The sequence below is a fragment of the Calliphora vicina genome, chromosome 3, assembly GCF_958450345.1.
Source record: "Calliphora vicina chromosome 3, idCalVici1.1, whole genome shotgun sequence".
Lineage (NCBI taxonomy): Eukaryota > Metazoa > Arthropoda > Insecta > Diptera > Calliphoridae > Calliphora > Calliphora vicina.
In genome coordinates this window covers 70082280-70103263 of record NC_088782.1, presented here as the reverse complement: position 1 = coordinate 70103263, position 20984 = coordinate 70082280, and the positions used below count along the sequence as shown (strand labels likewise).

Here is a 20984-nt window from a genome sequence, read left to right as displayed (position 1 = left end):
AGACTTTGTCAAAGTTTGACAGCTGGTTTAACTGGTACCACAGTCATTGCAATTGTTAAAGCTGTCACATAAAGCTTGAAATTATTAATGGATTTAGCCACAGAGGTCAATCAAATAAACATTAGACCAAGGGTATGGTTGATTGGACCAGAAGTAATATGAAATAAGTTGAAATAATTCCACGGTTGTCCAAAGTTATTTCCTGGGAAAATAATGTCAGCTTAATACAGCTGTCCCTAGAATGTAGCACTTTCTCGTCATCAGGTATTTTTTTTTTTTGATTTCTTGATCAATATGGATCGGATTTTCAATATCTTATCAAACTTAGTACTACTTTTCCTATGCCATTGAATGCAGTACCCAACAGTAGATTGGGAATTATACGATTATTAGATACTTCCTAGGTAACAGAGAGAATAACGAATATAAGCGAATTATTTCAAAATGGGTATTCGAAAGAAGATTAATTTTTATTATTTACACCTCCGACATCATCATTTGCTGATGATTCCGCCATTATTACCATAATATACCTCAGACCTATTATCTTATATACGACTTAGTTGGCGTCGCCATATATAATACAAGAGACTTTATATGAATTTAAAAGACATGACAATAAAGTCATCCTGTTTTGAAACCAATTTGGACATATTGAATTCAATTGTGGGGAACTGACAGCAATATCAGGAGGGTCCAATTGAAAATTCTTAGGACCATGACGGAGGACCATGAAATGAGCACAAGAGTACCAGAGATCTGGAAGTACTATTAGTAAAGGATGAGTTCAGAAAAGTGCACATTTAAAAAGACTTTTCGTACAGTTTCAAACGCGACCAAGGCTTTATAGAACTGCTCCTCCAACCTGCTGAGATATAGTCATTTGTCCATTAAGGCTTAGAGAGCAATTTGATTTTATTTTTGCTATAAGATTTCAAAAATTAGACCTAACGATAATAGGTAGATTCAATAAATAAAACGTTCCCTAAAGGAACTTGGCTCGTTTCTTAAATATACTCGTGTGTTGAATCTAAATCTGTCGCTTTTTCCCGCCATCAGGTTTGGATCTCCAAAATCTTATCAAACTTTGTATTAAAAATGTGTGTGTGTTTTTTTTTTTTAAATTTATATTTCGAGCCAAAAGAACTGCTCATCTTTTGACGCCAATAACGAATCAAGCCAATATCGGTTAGTCTGTTCCAATGTGAAGCGTATCACAGAGAACGGGTGAGGCAAAACTTCCCAACCACTTCATTCTACATACTCTGGCTGCATAATCTGGGCGTTTTCGGCAAATGCTCGATTTAAACGAATCAATTGCGTTCGGTATAGGTTCCCTGATAGGACCCTTTTGGTCTCACCAAATTCAGAGAATTACCTTAGAGGTATGAATATTTGGCTTTGGTGTCGATTCGGCTGGTTGACCGGGCTTCACATACGATCTCTTACGCTTCGGGTTACGTAATGGATCCATTTATCAGCGCAAGTAATGATTCGGTGTAAAAATTATTTTCTTTTTTAGCGTTCAAGCTATAATTTCTATGCTTTTGAATGAATCCTGCTCGCAAACATTTTAAAAATGGTGCTTGAGTAGCTCCCAATGATTTTGCAAGCTCTTAATGTGTTTTACTATAATATTCATGGAGTAATGCCTCCAATTCTTCGTCTTCAAACTTTTTTGTCTGGCCTGGGCGATCTTTGTCTTCCGTATCAAAAAATCAACACTTCCGAACCGCACAATCCATTCGCCATTGGCTTCGGTGAGCAATCGTTGTGCTTCAGCGGCACTTTTTTCAAATTAAAGAAGTAAAGTAAAACTTCCCGCATATGATGCTTTGTTGGTACAAAATTCGACATTTTGAAGGAAAAAAAACTTTGTTTACACTATATTGTTCAATAACTAAGTGAGAATAAATGACAGATATGTACCCTTCAAAATGACATATAAGATATTAAAAACAAAACCATGTTCAGAAGATACGCCATCTATTGTAAATCCCGCATTTTTAAGTCAAAATTTCCTACTACAAAATTTCCTACTACAAATTCAAAGATATTAGAAGATTGACGAAGGCTGTCAATTTCTCCAAATGTTTTAATGCAGCTTGAGAATTCTTCTTCTTTTAGAAAAATATACAAATGTGTCTACCATCTCTTGCACTTTCCTCTATTAAAGCAAAGTTAAAAGCCACCCAACTCCAAATTTGAAAATTGATCTTACTTCAGCACATACATATACAGCTTCTGCAATTTGCAACTGGTAGATACATTTGTAAAAACCGCAGAGAAAATGAAGCAGATACAGAGTTGGTCAAGCAGACAGACTTGCAACACAGATAACTTGGAACCATTTCATTTCATTGTATTCCTTCAAACTGCTGTAAAAGTAAAGTGAATGAATCTTTCCACCGTAATTAAAAATGTGCATGACAATTTTATCAGCTACTGTAAGTTGTTATTCATATACGTTAGTTAGTTAGTTATGTAGGTAGCTCTCGTATGTTATTGCTTCTTCTTTTACTCTATATTTTTTTAAATAAAATCTGGTTTATACATGAATATTTATAACTGTGAACTCTATGTATTTATGTATAACACAGTACAACATTTTTCAGTTCATTGCTTTGGGACTCAATTCTGACAATTGCACGTGAAAGTAGCCCCAAGAATAAGAACTTCTGCGTCATTAGTTTTGTCAAGTTGGCTGCCATAATAATTTAATGACCATACGAATTTTTTTTCCTCAAGGTGGATTTTTATCACTTTTTCTATATTTTAGCACGGTTATATCTCGTATACCGTACGGAATATCTCTTTTGTGGCTGAAGCAAAGTTGTAGATATTGAATAGTAGAAAAAAAGTACGGAACATACCGACCCAAAAAAGGTGCACCCAGTGCCTTAAAAATCGCAAAAATGCCAATTTTTTAACCAATTTTTCACCTTTTTTGCTCAATAACTGGATTACAAATCCAATTATGAACCGATCACCATGAAATTAGGTCGTGTGATTTGTGTCTATATGAAAGTTATTTATCATGACTTTTGTATGTATACCATCATTTTTAACAGATTTATTCACTTTAAAGTGATTTTCGGAAGCGGGTCTTATATGGGAGCTATGACAAATTATGGACCGATCATAAAAGAATTTGGTACATATAATTTGTTCGGCACAAGGATGAAGCCTGTTGAAATTGGCTGAAATCGGTTCATTATTTCACTTAGCCCCCATACAAATGCCCTCCCGAAATTGGACTTTATCGGTCATAAATGTTTAATTTATATATGTATCTACACAAATTTCGCTCAAAATAAGTTTTATATATATAAAATTCATGTCAAAAAATTTTATTATGATCGGTCAATAATTATTCATAGCTCCCATATAAGACCCGCTTCCGAAAATCACTTTAAAGTGAATAAATCTGTTAAAAATGATGGTATACATACAAAATTCATGATTAATAACTTTCATATAGTTACAAATCACATGACCTAATTTCATGGTGATCGGTCCATAATTGGATTTGTAATCCAGTTATTGAGCAAAAAAGGTGAAAAATTGGTTAAAAAATGGGCATTTTTGCGATTTTTAAGGCACTGGGTGCACCTTTTTCGGGTAGGTATGTTCCGTACTTTTTTCCTACTATTCAATATCTACAACTTTGCTTCAGCCACAAAAGAGATATTCCGTACGGTATACGAGATATAACCGTGCTAAAATATAGAAAAAGTGATAAAAATCCACCTTGAGGAAAACAAATTCGTATGGTCATTAAATTATTACGGCAGCCAACTTGACAAAACTAATGATGCAGAAGTTCTTATTTTTGGGGCTACTTTCACGTGCAATTGTCAGAATTGAGTCCCAAAATCATGTGTTGTACTGTGTAATACAATAAATAAAATCATTAAATTGTTTTTTCACTCAACACTTCACGCTTGAAAAATTTAACGGATTTTTTGTTTTAGTTATTTGTATTTAAACTTAAAACGCGATATTAATAGTAGTGTTTAATTTGGCCTTGGTGTAAAAAAATAAATAAAATAATTGTGTTGAAAACTATTTTTAATAATGCTGATTATTACAACATTTTTTATGAAAGTCAAATATTTTGTTATTTTTATATAAAAAATAAAAAAAGAACTAAACAAATTACAGTAAACATTTTAAAATTAAGTTAGATTTAAAAAAAAAACTGTGAAATAAAATCTGTAATGAATATTAAATTAGTTTAATGATTTTTTTTTTACTCTTATTATTAGCTGTATTACTGTTTAGAGTTTTTAACACTAACATAACAATTAATTCAAATAAGTGCTAATTCATTTTACGAGTTATAAATAATTAAATTTTCATTAATATTGTTATTGTTATTGCACTGCAATAACAAAATATAAACTTAATTAGCATTATGATTAACCAAACATCGTCTATAAATTATGAAGTAAATGCGTTTTATTTTGTTTAACTCATTCAAATCTTTTCTCTTTTTTTTTTTCTTTTCAGGTACGAAAAATAACATTATCAATTGTTTTAACAATAGTAAGTAGATTTGCAATATAATAATTTTAATATTTGAAAAAAAAAAATCTCAGGATGCGTTTTTTTCTATTGTCTGGTTTTCAGTTTTTAATTCCAGTTCTTGTTTTCGGAATACAGTGAATTAATTTTAAACATAGACTAATAAATCTTAAAATTTGTTAATGACTTTTACAAACTGGTTTTTGTTAACGACTTCAATGTTAAATAAAACGAACAAAAACATTTTTACGTAGCCAGCAATTATTTTTAACAAAATTTTATCAAACAAAAAACATTCTCTGACCATGTTCAAATATTTGAAGAAATAAGTGTGACCTTTCATTACAATAATGGACTTTTTTTCTTTTATTTATTTTATATTTCTGTTATTTAAGCAAGTTAATTATTATGCAGGCTATACTGCTACATGACTACTAATGCCTTTGGCAGCAATCGTCGTCCTGTAGTCAGCAACATCGCAACCAACTGACATTTATGTTTGACGTTTGAAATTAGCTTAACCCTCTAAGCCGCAAGAGTGCCTCAAGACATGCATTACAAAACACCAATTATCTCAAAAAGTAATTAGATTTCTTTTTTTAAATTTAACTGTGACTTTAGTTACAGACTTGTTAACATTTCCCTCGAAAGTCGAAATGCATTCTGACTTTTAGTTTTTGTTCTGTCAGCTGTTTTGTGAGTGATGTCATAATTTTAGCACGTGAAATTTTGTGTCATTTTTTTCTTTTTTTTTTAATCAAAGTTTTACTAACTTTTAGTCGCCCAATCTATTCGAAATATTTTTTATTAGTTGTTTTTAATTAGTTTTTAAATAAAATCGTATCATAATTATTTTTTTTTTACACCTAAACCGGCAACAATGCCCTCAGGCACTCTTCACCTTTTTCCACCTGATTCCTAAACTTAATTTGTAAATTAGTTTTTGATGGCTGTTCTGAGTTTATTGATTCATAATTACCCTAAAAAATATTCGACAAGTTTTTTTTTAAAGTTTGCGGGTTAGAGGGTTAAGTTGGCTACAGCTGCAACGGTGGTCGTGTAGCTGTTATGGCGTCAAAATATTCGTCTTCATATAAACGTTTTTATTATAATTTTGACTGCTTTAGTCTAATAACAGAAATCAATATTTCACATGTTGTGAAATTTTTAGATGAAATTTTGTAAACAATAAACAGCTGTTACGAATATAATCAACTAAAGTTCATGGGAATATTACGATAAAAATGTTTCCTTGTAAAACATAAATTTCACATGTTATTGGCGCTAGCGGTGAATTTAAATAAAAAGCAAAAGTTCATTATTGTAATGAAAGGAGGTCACACTTATTTCTTCAAATATTTGAACAATGTCATCAAAATTTAAATGGTCGGAGTATGATATTTTGTTATTTATATTAATTTTAATCTATTTGTAACTTTAATCTGCAACGTAATTTCTTAATTCAGTTAATTTATTGCATTAACTAATTTTATCTTTTAATCTGTGTGAATGTTTTTTTATTTATTTTATTATTATTTTCTCTACGCTTAAAACACATTTAAATAAATTGAATTAAATTTTAATTTAATTTCCATTATTTGCTTTTAATAATCTCTCTACTCCCTTCCGTTCTGTTACGTTTCAAATATGTAAGTGATAAATGCAAAAATATATTATATACATGCATACATATTTTATTTTACAATTTTTACCTCCTTTGTATTGATTTAATCAAAATTCTAATCGAATTTATTTTGAAAATTTTCTTCTATTTGTATTTATATACGCAAATTTATCAGTATATGTTGGTGCATATGTAGTATGTATGTGAATTTATCTACATAGGAGTACATATAAATATAATGCATTGTACACCTGAAATCCGGTTGCACAACAGTTGATACATGTATTTATTTAAAAGATGTATTCACGTACCTAGAATCATGATCAACCCATACGAAGACATGACAGTATTGAGAAAATGCTTTTTCCAAGGCGAAACATTTTTTTCCGCTAAATATTAAAAAAAATTAAAATAACACAAAAAAAACAATTCAATTTTTTTTTTCCAAAAAATGAAAAAAACTACTTTGGATAAATAATAAATTTTGTTTACCTAAAAATATTTAAAAATTTTATTTTGAAGTATAATTTGGTGAAGGGTATATAAGATTCGACACAGCCGAATATAGCTCTCTTCCTTGTTTCATCTTGTACTTAACACGTTTCTACTTTAAAATTCCATAAAATTAGTTTTAACTTTATAAAAGTTTCGGTTTCGGTATTCGGCCAAATTTTGGTCGAACACCTAATGCTGTTATTAGGCCGATTTTTGATCTAATCCGAAACCTAATATTCGATCGTACTCTACCAATTAATCGTTCATGAACATTTGAAAAAAAGGACAGGAGATAAAACTGAGTTCTGGGAACTCCGGAGTTCAATGTACAGTCCTCAAAACAAATCTTATCCACCTTTACAGTACGTCCACGAAGGAAACTCGAAATAAAACGTAAAAGTTCACCTCGACACCAAACGAGGTCAGCTTCGAATACAGTGCATCATGCCACAACGGATCAAATAATCTGCAATTGTCAAGTGGGAAAACCTTATCTCTCCAATACTGTGTACTGATTCTAGAGAAATGGCATCTATCAAAAGTTCATTCGATATAAAATAGTTAAACAAGTTTGTAGTTCAATATGCTCTCCGGAACTTTCGAAAGGAAGAAACAATTGCGATTGGTCATTAGTTGTTCAGGTTGAAGGAGTCGCCTTATTAGGGACGCTATAAGTTCGAAATTGACAAGCTCCTAACAATGAGGAAATATGCCAGAACAAAGGTAGAAAATACTTTCTTAGAACATTTAGGCCAAAGTATTTGATCACACTGAGTTCGGACAAAGCCTTCTTGACTGCTCGTTCCTAAAGAAAATGCTACACATAGAACAATAAACACAAGGTATTCTAAGAACTGCTTGTACTAAGAATTGGATTGAAATCCAGAAGATAGGAATTTAATGAAAATAGTCATCAAAAGTATTTCTTTCGCCTTGCCTTCACAACAGTCACAATATTTTTCTTCAGGAATTGAAGCCCGAGTACTATTGCGAATCCTCTTGACAAAGGACCAGAAACTCTTTTTCGGGGCATAAATTATTCTGGCACAGGTGCGATCAAGATCAAGATCAGACCCTTCTTGCATGCCTAAGATATTAAAGCGATCTTTCTGTTAAACCAACATTTGTCCTTGAATTTACTGGAAATTTTCCTTTTTGGTATGAAAAGTTTCATCTCCAAAGTGCTTTTTCATAATTATACACCAAATTTCCGATTTTTTGGGATACCCTGAGAGCGAAATACAAGAATGTGTCAAAAATTGTGCAATGTTCGAAATTTCCTGGGTGTAAAAATATCATTATTATATTTAATAGGTTGTAAGGTCTGTGTTATGTTTTGATATCAAAATAAAACAAATAATTTTTTACTAAGTCTGACTTCGTGTTTCTTGGGATTAGTTAATAAATATTCATCATTTAAAAACATGTGTAAGACATCAAGAATAAAACTGAATTAATCGATACGACTTCCTACTTTGATTTCCAAAACTCAACAGATTATCTGCTGGAATATTTTGAAATTTATATTAAAAGCAACATTTCTTGAGTGCAACCGATTTTTATGTGAACAATGTTTTATGAATTTTTATATATTTGTAATGGATTTAGTATATACTACATAATAATATAAATATTCTTCATATGTATAGATATTGACAGCTAACCTTATCGATTAGGCAGAGCTTTAAAAGTATATGTTCTTTACGAAAAGCGTCCAATTATTAAAGAGACAAATATTCATTATATTTCTTAAGAAGTTTAATGCAGTAAAACTGATCCAACAGTTTCGTAAATTATACAGTATCCAAATTTCAAGAGATTTCCAACGCCGTCTGGTCAATTTTGGACCACACGGGTTGGTGTCCAAAGTGTCCATTCAGTGATCAAGCAACCAGTGTAACGTTGTCTCTGGCTGCGGTATACTCGCCGGTGCCAGTGGTTCATTACAAAAATGTATATTTTTGTAGACTGAGAGAAATAAGAACTCAACGTTTTCAAAATACGTTATAAACTTTATTCTTCTACTTTAAACTTTCACCTCGCCTCCGTGGATTTCCCACGAGTGGCTGTAATCTTGCGGTCCAACCACGAGAGTATTCGCAACCAGTGCAACTTCCACTCTTCAGATAAGTATGTTGTTGGGAATTCCAAACTCCACAACAACACCACTTCATCTATCAACAGAGTATTCTTAAGCAAAGAATCGAAGCGGTCCAACCACCAGAACCTTTACTTCACAATAACTCACTCAATAAGATAAACTATTTGCCAGCGGTCCAACCACCGTACAAGTAATTTTTCTTACCTACCCGAAGCTTAGTGGAGACTGCCTTATTTTACTCTAACTAAGCTCCTTATATACCAAATTCTTATGCATCAAACACACTGAAGACAGCAGTCAAATCCTTAGTTGCTAAAAAATGTATCTTAGTATACATAGTTGCATTTAAAGGTATGTAATATTAACTTAAGTACGATTCTTACACCTAGATGGCGTTGCTTAACAAATAGCCGTTAAGTTTAAAAAACAATACAAAGTAACTTTAATTCATTTCAAATCAAGTGTTGCCCAAGCTTCATCAGATATTGATTCCCTTTGATTGTCGCATGACTCTCCACATACATTGGTGGTCAGGTAATTAAGACAAAAATTGTTTGCTAAATTCTATGTGATTCTCAATTATTTTTCAAAGTGTGTTTTATTCAAATGTGTCAATTCATACATATTCACCACGAACACATAAGATTTTTCTACAACTTGACCAACATTTTTTTTAAATAAACATATTTTGTAACATTTATATCATTTTAGTTTTTATTATTATAAAATATTCGGACCATATTTCGTATTTTTAGTTCCATTAGTTTCGGTCATATCATGTTATTAACAGCGGATGTTCGCTGAGGTGGGTCAACGTATTTCCACATATCTTTCTCCATATATGTTTTACCGATTTTTCCAAACATTTGTCAGAAACTAGAAACATTAATAATAAATTTCATACCCTTAGAGGTCCTTTTGTTTTGGCTCTATCGCACTTAAAATTCTGTTGATGAAAAAAATTCAAGTATTTGTCTTAAATAGCTGGCCACCACTGTAGATTTCAATGGTGCACTTCTCGCTATTAAGTTCTTCGTATTCGTAAATGTTCGCCTGGAAATCTGTGCAGATACTTGGCAGCCTAAAAGAAGCCAAGAGTATCAGAGTACAGTCCCGAATCGGAGCATGTTTAGTTCTTTGAAATATCTATGGCGACTTAGATATCCAGTCCTTCTACATTCAGGAGTCTTAGAGTCAAGTTATCAGATGTGTTTGTCATAAATGCATCTTTAGATCTCAAGTTTCATCAAAATCCCTAAAATATACAAAATATTTCGCATTAGCCCGCCTTACTCCTTGAGTCTTAAGCCCAACTAAGCAGATCCATCAGACATGCTTTTATATAATTACGAGTATAGGTTCTTAAATCCGTAAAATATACAAAATATTTTTATGAAATTGTGAACTTTACAGTGAAAAGATAAATATTGTTAGGAAATTGTACTTGAATACAAATATAACGATTTTAACGGCTGATTTAAAAGTAGCCTAATGCTTTCAAATAACAGTGATGTAATAGCAAACTGTAACATATCTGTGGGCATTATTAACATTGAATAAAAGCTTTCAGTTGACCATTGATCGTAAGTTGGCAACGCTGTTTGCTGCGACCGTATATTAGAATTCGAATATTCAGTTAAAGAACATTGTAGAAAGTACACCACAGATGGCGTATGTATTAGAAACCTCTAGACAATTAAAAAGAAATCTAGAGTGCAGATGGCAGTGTTATAAATAGTGGCAGAGGTTGCAGTCGTTAGTGAGTTTATCAGAGACGCTTTTCGAATAAACATCAACTGAGTGCCTTAAAGAGTGCTGTGTTTTTCAAGTGAATTCGTGTACATTATAAAGTGTGTCTGTATTTCTGAGAATTTATAAACGCGTATTAAAAAACATTGAATGACTATTTAATTCTGTTGTTGTACATTTTAAGTAAATAAAGAGTTGTCACAATTTTCAAACTACTAAACAACTTTTATTTGCAATCAAAAGTTTTAAAGGAAATAAACCAACGTTTTGAAAAGGTTAAAACGTAACAATATTATACGGTCAGACTTTTAAACTAAACTATTTAATTTGTCTGGACCATAGTAAGAATCCTTGGGATTAGAGTTCCGATAAGAGATTGAGAGCTACGCCATCTCAATCTACACTGATTGTTTAAAGGCGTAAACGGCAATGGTTCTGGAATTGTCTCTGATGAACTTGGCGTCTTGGTTTCTCACTTCCCTTTCTGCACCGTGTTCCGTGCTAGAAGAATCCGAGAATAAAATCCTGAGAAGTCGACCATTGATATCTACGTAGATAGCCTGGCATCAATCAAGGAAGTAGTGTCGAAATGTCTTCTCAATTTAGGCAACTGACAACACAACTGAAGTTCGGTTGCCATCCATAATCGACCTATTAGACAATACCTTGTCCAGTTAGTATGGGTGCCATGATATCGGATCGTCTTTGTTCATATTACCTTGTTTGCGGTGTAGAACGCGATCGTTGAAAAAAGAGACGGAACTTAGATGGTTTACGGTGACAATCGTTCAAAAAATACTCAGGCTCGAAAAAGGAACACGACTTACTTTTGGTTGAAAGTCGACTCCCCTAGTAACAACTATTACATAAGTTGTGCTTCTACAGAGCGCAGTCTAAGATGTCTAGATACAGAACGCTTTCATGTTCTGGAATGCCAAAAAAAAAAATCAAATTTGTTAAAAGTACTAGTTTGATCTCAGGGCGAACACAAGATTTCCAAAGTCGCCTGGATTAGGTAGGGTATTGCAATGGGCAATGTTCTCGGTAATTGTGAACGACACAAGTAAAACACATATTTTGGGGTATGATTTAACAAAATCTCCTTCCTTAAAACCTTGACGCTATTAATCATTACAAAAACTAATACTAAATAACAACATCTACAGATGCAATCAACACAAGTTGAGAAGAATTTACGCAAATTCCTTGAATTAATATCTGAATTTAAAGAATTTAAAATATTTTGAAAAACCACTTTAATGAATTAAAACCAGAAATACTCGTATCACTTTAAAACACAAAGCTTCATTCCTTTTTCAAATTGAAATGATACTTTAAAGTATCTCAGAGCAATTTAAACAGTAAAGTGCACCTAAAATGGAAAATGTACTCGTACTTGAATGCTGCCACCAACACTAGCCCCAGCACCAGCACCACTACCACTACCAGCATCGTCAACGTCGTCAACATGATTATCAGCATCATGTGTGGATGGATGGATGGATGGTGGTGCGGCAACTATTGTTCTCGTTTGGCTACCATTTATATGTTTTGTGCAACAACTCAGGGATGTCTAAATAGTCAGTTGTTTAGTTTAGTCGGCTGGTGTAGTGAGTGCAGTTTGGTACTTGATGTGTTTTGTATCTGTAAATACACAGATAAACTAGAGGATGTGTTTGTTGGTTTGATGCAAGAGCATTTTGTGTGTCTTCCAACTATAAATACAACAAAAATAAACTTGTTGTTTTCAAACATATTCACTAGATACTTATGGATGTATGTATGTTTTATGCTGGAATTTATATATGTTGTTATTCTTATTATGTATTAGTATTGTTGTTGTAAATATATAACTACATATTCCAACGGTTTTGATACATTTGTAAAATACAGTAATGCACATAATATTTGTTAAGTTCCCAAAACTTTATTGATTATTGCCAATTTCAAAAGGATGTAGTATAATCGCTGTTTATTTCTGTAAGAAAACATGGCTGAGTTTAGTTTTAAGCAGGTGTTTTTTGTTGCTCTTAATATTAGAATATTAACGAAGGAAGAAAATTTCCTCCCAGGAGTGTTGCAAGTCTTATACTCTTGACAGAAGACACTTAGGTCTCTCAGTATCGCTTCTAAGGAGTGAGATCGAAAAAATCTTAACATACATAAATGTTAATAAAAAGGAAACTACCAAACTTACAGTTTTGATTTTTTTTATTTGATTGAAATTATTATTACAATTTACAAAGAAAATTATTTGTATAGTTCTAATCACTAGTGATGAATTTATGAACCTTTTCCGGAAACCCTTCCATTAAGGTTTTTATAGTGCTTTCTGTACATTTAAAGGAGGATTTGGATCATAGTGACAAGATGCCAAATCAAGCCAAAAATAATGAATGGAAGCAGCCTTTTTTGTAAACATCCTTGATGTAAATTTCGGTATTGTAACCAATGTTTGGCTTCTTTTGCTGCAACTGCATATGCTTGCGATACCAACAACTTTTTGGGAAATTTTGTCTGCTTTTGGTCCTAAACTTTTCTTCAATATTCCTTCGAGCATCAGGAACATAAAAATGTTGACCAGGGAGCTGCGAAAAATTTTACAGAACGTACGTTTCGTCATCCATTATGCAGCAGGGATATTTTTTTTATAAAATTTGATTTAAATTTTTAGCAGAGTTCCTGTCGGGAACTCTGCATTGGCATTAACTTTTCGTAGCAAATAGTCCGAGTACTGAGCTAACCGGCTGCTTTCCTACCGGATGTGTTGGGAGCTCTTTTGAAAATGCTTTCTATTTTTTTGGCTTTAGAAACATCATCTGGACCATTCATTCGACCTGAACCAGGTTTTCTATCAACGGACAAGCTCTCCCGATACTGTTTAATAACATTGGATTCAGTTTGACGGCAGACCTTTGATTGTTTGGCCAACTTTTTGTAGGATCAAGTTGGGTTTTGTTGAAAATATTTAATAATTTTAGTACGTACTTTTTTCTCGACACTATTTTTAATCAGATTAACAATAAATGAACATTATTGACATTAAACATAATAACTGACATACTTTTCAGGTCAAAAAAAAAACTAATACTTTCGTTAAAACTTTTAAGGAAAAAGGTTTTTTCGATCTCTCTCCTTATGTATATTTTTCTATGGTTCGTACCTTACCAATTACAAATCTACTGAAATTTGGAATATTGTCGAGGTCAACAAAATAGGTATTTTTTGTGAGATGATTTCATCATTGGATCGTTGTTCAGGTTTCCAAACAATAAATAGTCACTCGTGGCTAAATCCGGAGAAGTGAGTGGAAGAGGGAGCATTTCGTAGCCTAATTCATGTATTTTTGCCATGGAAACTGCTCTTGTATACCCTTTTGTGCACCACCTTGTGGAAAGCGTTCTCATAACCAAGTGACCATTCAAAATTGAAACCACTGAGCCTGACAATCTCTCGCATTTTCAATCTCCGATCGGCCAACACAATATGGTGATTCTTTTCAATTGTTTCGTGTGTAGAAACCACAACTGGGCGTCCAGAGCGTTTAGCATCGAGACATCTCTCCTGTTTAAATTATCTCGAGACATCTCATATTTAATTAAAACAAGTAAGAGAGCTGAGCTATACCCTTCACCAAATTATACTTCAAAATAAAAATTTTAAATATTTTTAGGTAAACAAAATTTATTTTTTTTCCAAAGTTGTTTTTTTCATTTTCTGGAAAAAATTTTGTTCGAATTGTTTTTTTAAATTTAAATTTTTTTTTTAAAATATTTAGCGAAAAAAAGCTTTTGGTGAAAAAAAAAATTCGGGTTAAAAAATATTTGTTCAGATTTTGACCCATTGTAGGTCCAACTTACTTATATACGTCGTTGCAAAGGTCTTTGAAATATCTATCATTGGATATCCATATTGTCAGATATAGGTCAATAATCGAGGTTGTCCTGGTTTTTTCTTAAATCTCAGCCATTTGTGTACCGTTTTTCTCGATTTTAAATAGCAACCGAGACGGAAGAATTCCGGAGATATTGATGTATGAATCGTGTATGTAAGTTATTTGGGGGCTTTTGTAAGTTGATTTCAACAGACAGATGGACATGGCTATCTATAAGAATCCAGAATATATATACTTTATAGGGTCGCAAAATTATATTGTGGAAATACAAACGGAATGACAAACTTATATATACCCTTTTCGCGAAGGTGAAGGGTATAAAAATATGCCCTTTGATACAATTTCTTATGATATATCCTGTTTTGATGAGAAACAGATTTCTCAAAAAACGACTACGATTCATTAGCTTCAATATGAGATCAAAAATTATCAGATCTGACTGACAGTTCTAAAGTAATTAACCGGGAGCCGAATTACCGCATTCGTGATGGAATGAACTTTCGTATCGAAAAAGAATTTCGATAGTGAAATTATAATAAAATGTATTAGATTTCTTGCTCAATATCAAATGCCATATTTTCAAATAAGGAAATAACGATAAATTTTACTAGGCCCCAGTTTTATATTAGGTATTTTAAAAAATTTTGAACTAAACTAAAGCGAATTTCGATATTCTGGAGAACTTTGAATTTTGTATGGCCATGGAAAACTTGTATACCAAATATTATCGATATCAGAAGAGTAAAGGCTCAAAAATTTATTATTTATTATATAAATCTATGCACGATGCACTTTAAAATTTCAGTTTTAATATTTAAATTTTGTTCATCTAAATTTGTTTAAGTAACTGTATATGTATGTATATGAATGTATTTGGTCATCTATACAACACTCATAGATACATTTGGTTGTTGTTATGTTTGTTGCGTGTAAGTTTAACCAAATATACTCTATTCATATCTTTACATTCGTACATACAATTCGAATGGAATATTTGTTAATTTCGCATTCTGGTAACAAAATCTATTTTCCTACTCCATCCATACAAATATAGATACATACAAACACAATATGCTTTCATAATACAACTTATACACAAATTCATACATTCATACGTACGTACTTGCAACATGTATATAGATACCTACCACGCTCTATACTTTAGCCACCTTGCGACCCAAAAATTCTACCCCACTTTACACTAACAACTGTGTACGCCGCACCTCTTTAGGTTGATTTTCCCAGGCATCAGACATCCCTTTATCCTCTGTAATCCATCCATCCAGTCAGCCAGCCTGCTATCCATTCAAATATGTTCGTTCATGTATCCATCCACATTTACACTCCCCCCCTCTCTCTTTACAACCTCTTCCGTTAGTTTTTGGTTTTGTTATTGTTGTAGTTCTTGTGATTATCCTATCTACTCCATTCCATTTTACCAGCATTTCATTCGTATAGTTGTCGTAGTCGTAATGGCCATCCATCCATAGTTCACCAAATGTATTCGAGTTTACAGACAAATTTTTGGTTTAAATTCTTTAAATACAATTTCAACACAATATTTAACGGAGATCAGGCGAACTAGTGCTAGAATTTGTTAATGTAACTAAAAATCACTTAAGTTAAAAATATTAAGAGGATTTACTTCTTTTTGAATTTGTTAACTATGACCTTTTCCCATCATTCCGGCAACATATGGATTCCGAACCAGAACAACTTCTCATCTTTTGAGGCCAAGAACGAATCAAGTCAATGTCGGATATTCTGTTCCAAAGTGAAGCGTATCTGAAATCAACTTTCTGAAGCCCCCAAATAACTTACATACACGATCTCCGGAATTCTTCCGACTCAGTTGCTATTTAAAATCGGGAAAATCGGTCCACAAATGGCTGAGATATAAGAAAAAACTCAGGACAACCTTGATTTTTGAACTATTTTTGGCTCCAAATTAATTGATGCATTTAAATTGAAAATAAAGTTTTTGCTGTCTGAAGTTTTGCAACAATTAAAATGTTTATCCTTAAACTATTTTTTTGGCGCCAAAAACAAGTTTTTCTATTTTGGCTTTAATTTGTGCGCACCAATTTGACTGTCATCAATCCTACACATAGTCGTGTTTTTTGTTGTTGTTTTTATAATAATATACATGCTGTTGTTGTTTCAACAGAAAACAGTAAAAGATGTTGAAAAAAAATATATTCTCAATTTGTTTAACTATTTTTATTTTCATTATTTTATGTGATGGAAATCGTAAAGTGTTTTTAAAACCGTTAAAATACATTTCAGAATATTGTTGCTATTTTAAATAGGAAACAAATGTATACATATTTTATTTTTTGAAGTAATATTGTAGGTTTTTATTTGCTTTGTGCAGTATTATTATTTAATTGCATTACATTTTTGGCCAATTAAAGTAAAATCGAAATGTATTTGCCCAAATCAAGTTGTTAAATTAAAGGACAGATGTAAAACTGCTACTTTCTAAGGGGCCATCAATTTAAATTTGATTTTCGCATTCCATAAATTATGGATTAATTTCATCCATGTTGAAAAAAATTACTTATTTATCTATATATTTGTATATAGAAATGTTTGTTTGTACCTTATAGGTTGCTAAACCAATGGACTGAGCCTCTTAAAAGGTTTACTGTATGTTCCTCTATAACTGGAAGGAACAATAGGCTATTTTTTATTTTGAAATTTCCGGTGGGCAGTGGCACCTCCTTTACAAAGTAAATAGTGAACTGTAATTGTGAAAGCCGCAAAACTTCGCGGTATTTACTTCAGTACCATTGTGCACAGCTTGGCAGAAAATGGGCATGATTTGATAAATGGGCGTGGCACAACCCATACAAAGTAAATATTTATTTTCAAATATCTGCTGAACAGTCTTCAAACAAACTGCATAAAGTTTCACCAAAAATGGGAGGGATCGTAGCAAGGGATGTGGCGCGTCCCAAACAAAGTAAATGATTATTTCTAAATATCGTGAGAACTATTATTGAAAGATTCTTAAAATTTTGTCCGAATTGCTCTCTTATGTTGTTGTTGTTGTAGCAGCAGTGTTTGCTGAGTTGACAGCACTTGGCCGAGTGAACTCGGGTCATTCCGGTGCGTAGAACCGCCTGTCGTGGGAATGAATTGCTCTCTTATCATTTTACATAGTTTGGATGGTGGGGATTAGATTAGTGGGCGTGGCACCTTCCATAGAAAGTAATTAGTTCATTTCAAATATATGGAACTATAATTTTTAAGTATTTAAACTATGTACGAACCACTTTCTCATCGCAGTAAAAAATAAAAATTATCTGGATCGAAATAGTGGGCGTGACATCTCTCATACAATGCGAGACTCTTAAACTTTGTTTGAATATGTCTTTTTATAACATAATTTGGCTGAAAATGGTCGGGTTATTATTAGAGGACATGGAAACTCACATGCAAAATAAATAGATATTGTCAAATATATTGTCAAAAATCGGGTTAGAGAAATTCGAAAAGCTTTGAAGGATTTATTTCTTTAACATGGTACGTAGTTGTCTGAAAATGTGCCAGATTGGATTAGTTATGATCGATTATTTGGAGAACAATAATTGTGAAAGTCTTTAAGTACGAAGTTTAGCTAAAAATGGGAGGGTGTACGTCCAGCATTACAAAATTGTAATTTCGAGAGTCTTTAAGATTTGTGTGAATCACTTTCTTATATTTTTACGATGTTTGACTGAAATTGGCCGGAATCGTCTTAGTGGGAATGATGATTATCATATAAATACAATTGTTATAATTCAATATCTGGAGAATTCAATAATAGCTAAAACATTGAGAAAGGGACGTGACTCCTCTCTTACAAAGTAAATATTTATTATCGAATATCTGCAGAACTATAATAGTGATGTTATCAAAACTTTGCTTAGGTTTTTATGTTGCCAACATACTTGAGAACAACTGAACGAAAATGAAAATGGGTGGTATCAGAACTTACAAAATAAACTGTTATTTTTTAATATCACTGTGTGTATGTTCTTTAGTCATGGAAATATAACCATATACGGACACCACTACGTGATAAAAAAGACCCAGTTCGGCCCAAAGTCATGCACGCTATCAAAATTCATTTTTGCAAAAAGGTGATCATTTTCTCATGCTCATATCTTGCAAACCTTTTTCCCCTGTTTAGGTACATAGGTAGCAAACCGTTCAAAATTCAAGGAAACAATTAATTACAAAAGTATACCTAAGATCTCAATAAACAACTTTCTAAAACATATGAACTTCCTAGTAATGATTCTTAACACCGTTTAGGTAGGTCAATATAAGTTAGTAAGAAAAAACTAAAGGAATTAAGTGTTTGGGCCATAAACTATTAAATTATTATAAACTAAAGCATACTTTTAGGCAGCTTTAAACAAAATGTATTTCAAATTTTTTAAAGTTTTTTGTGATTTTGATCATGAAGATGAAGTTTTTTGATTTATGTCCACAATCTTGGTTCTTTATGGCAAGGGCTACAACTTTGCCTCAGAGAGTAAATCAAAATTCCGAACTGTTTGCATGATGTTAGCCTGAGAAAATTATCACTTTTTTGCAAAAATAACACCGATACCCACAAATCTTTGGGGGCCCAGAACAAAAAAAGTGCATGACTTTGTTTTGTCTTTTATCACGTAGTGGTGGCAGTATATGGTTATTATTTTTCGTGTTGCACTGTGCATCTAAAGAACTGTTATTGTTAGAGTCTTCTAACATTTTATAAATTACTTTCCTATCATTGTAAAGTTTTTTAACTAAAAATAGACTGAATCGAAAATTGCCTACTGTATCAAAATACGAAATTATATATTTCTTTTTTACTTCTTTCATATTTTTATCGAATTTTACTACGATAAAGGGAAGCGAAGCGCACCATTTAATATAACAAAATATGTGATGGCTTAATAGCGCTATTTATTATACAATGACGTTAAATGGAAATATTTTTGTTAACAAATACATAAATTAAATCATGTTTTAGTTTAAAAGAAATTGATTAAATTTAAATATGTAAATTAGTTTTCATTTTTTTTTTAAATATAGTTATCTAAACTATTTAAAGAAATACATGAATATTTAATTTATGAATGAGTTCATAAATACATATTCGAAGATACATACATGTTACTAACCTATTTTTTTATTTTTTCATTTTCTTTTCTTTCATTTTTTTCTTTCAATTAATAAACACTTTATTTTACTTTATATTGCTTTGTTTTGAGTTTTACACAGATAAATAAATAAGAACAACTACAACAAGGCCCAACAAATAAATAAATAAAACACATTTAAAATAGCAAAAAAAAATAGCTTTAAAATAAAAAAAAATATCTATATAAATAAAAATGTACAAATTTATATTTAAATACATACTGAGAGATACACGTGTATGTACACAGCTACATACAGTAGAATATTGATTGTGATGGATACTAAAATAAATATTTTACTTTAGTTCTTTATTTAAGCTTAAATATTTTGAGTTTTTATTAGAATTATGTGAAAAATTAAAAATTTTTTCATTATTTATATTTTTCGCGAATTACAATTTTGCAAAAAAAACTGTTTTTTTATATACCCTACTGTACGTAGTGAATACATAAAAGTATGCATGTATTTTCATTGGTACATACCCTGCAGTTCATTGAACTAGTTTCTCAAAGTAAAATTTTTAGCTGCAAAGAACTACCACTAGTTACCTTACAATCCACTCGCAATGCTTTTGACTGGCGAATTTAATCTGGAAATGTGATTACGATTAAATAATTAAAACTCCCTGCCTAACTATTTACTGAATTAGAAGAAACAAGAATATACAAGAAACAGAGCTATATTCGGCGGTGCCAAATCTTATATACCCTTCACCAAATTATACTTCAAAATACAAATTTTAAATATTTTTAGGTAAACAAAATTTATTTTTTTTCCAAAGTTGATTTTTTCATTTTTTGTAAATAATTTTTTTTTTCGATTTGTTATTTTAAATTTAATTTTTTTTTTAATTTTAAATAATTTTTTTTTAATTTAAAAAAAATTTTTTTTCTTTTTTAAATTTTTTTTGGTGAAAAAAAAAGTCGGGTTAAAAAATTTGTTTTCCGATTTTAACATATTGTAGGTCCAACTTACTATGGTCTTATATACGTCGTTGCAAAGGTCTTTGAAATATCTATCATTAGATATCCATATTGTCTATATTAATGACTTAGTAATCCAGATATAGGTCAATCATATCTCAGCCATTTGTGGACCGATTTTGCTGATTTTAAATAGGAAACTTCTCGAAAGTTTCCTATTTGTCCGTCTGTCTGTTGAAATCAATTTTCTGAATGCCCCAGATATCTCCGGGATCCAAGTCTTCAACAATTCTGTCAGACATACTTTCGAGAATTTTGCTATTTAAAATCAGCAAAATCCGTCCATAAATAACGGAGATATGAGCAAAAATCCGAGACAACCTCTGAAAATTTCATCAAAAAACACAATGTATTGCATGCTTTGACAAAAAAGCAACAAAACGTATGTTTTTGGATGTGCATGCTTTGCGTATTTTGTTTTTCTTTTGT

The 20984-nt window shown here is 31.6% G+C and overlaps 1 protein-coding gene across 3 annotated transcripts in view; it reads left to right on the top strand.

The window, feature by feature from the left end:
- The window catches only part of simj (simjang), a 130575-nt gene that overhangs the window by 76705 nt on the left and 32886 nt on the right, over nt 1-20984 (top strand). The window contains exon 2 of one of the 3 annotated variants that reach the window (XM_065502841.1): nt 4513-4548. The exons of the other annotated variants lie outside the window; for them this stretch is intronic. The gene's annotated coding sequence lies outside the window, so the exon portion shown is untranslated. The remainder of the gene's footprint in view (nt 1-4512; nt 4549-20984) is intronic. 3 annotated transcript variants of the gene reach the window in all.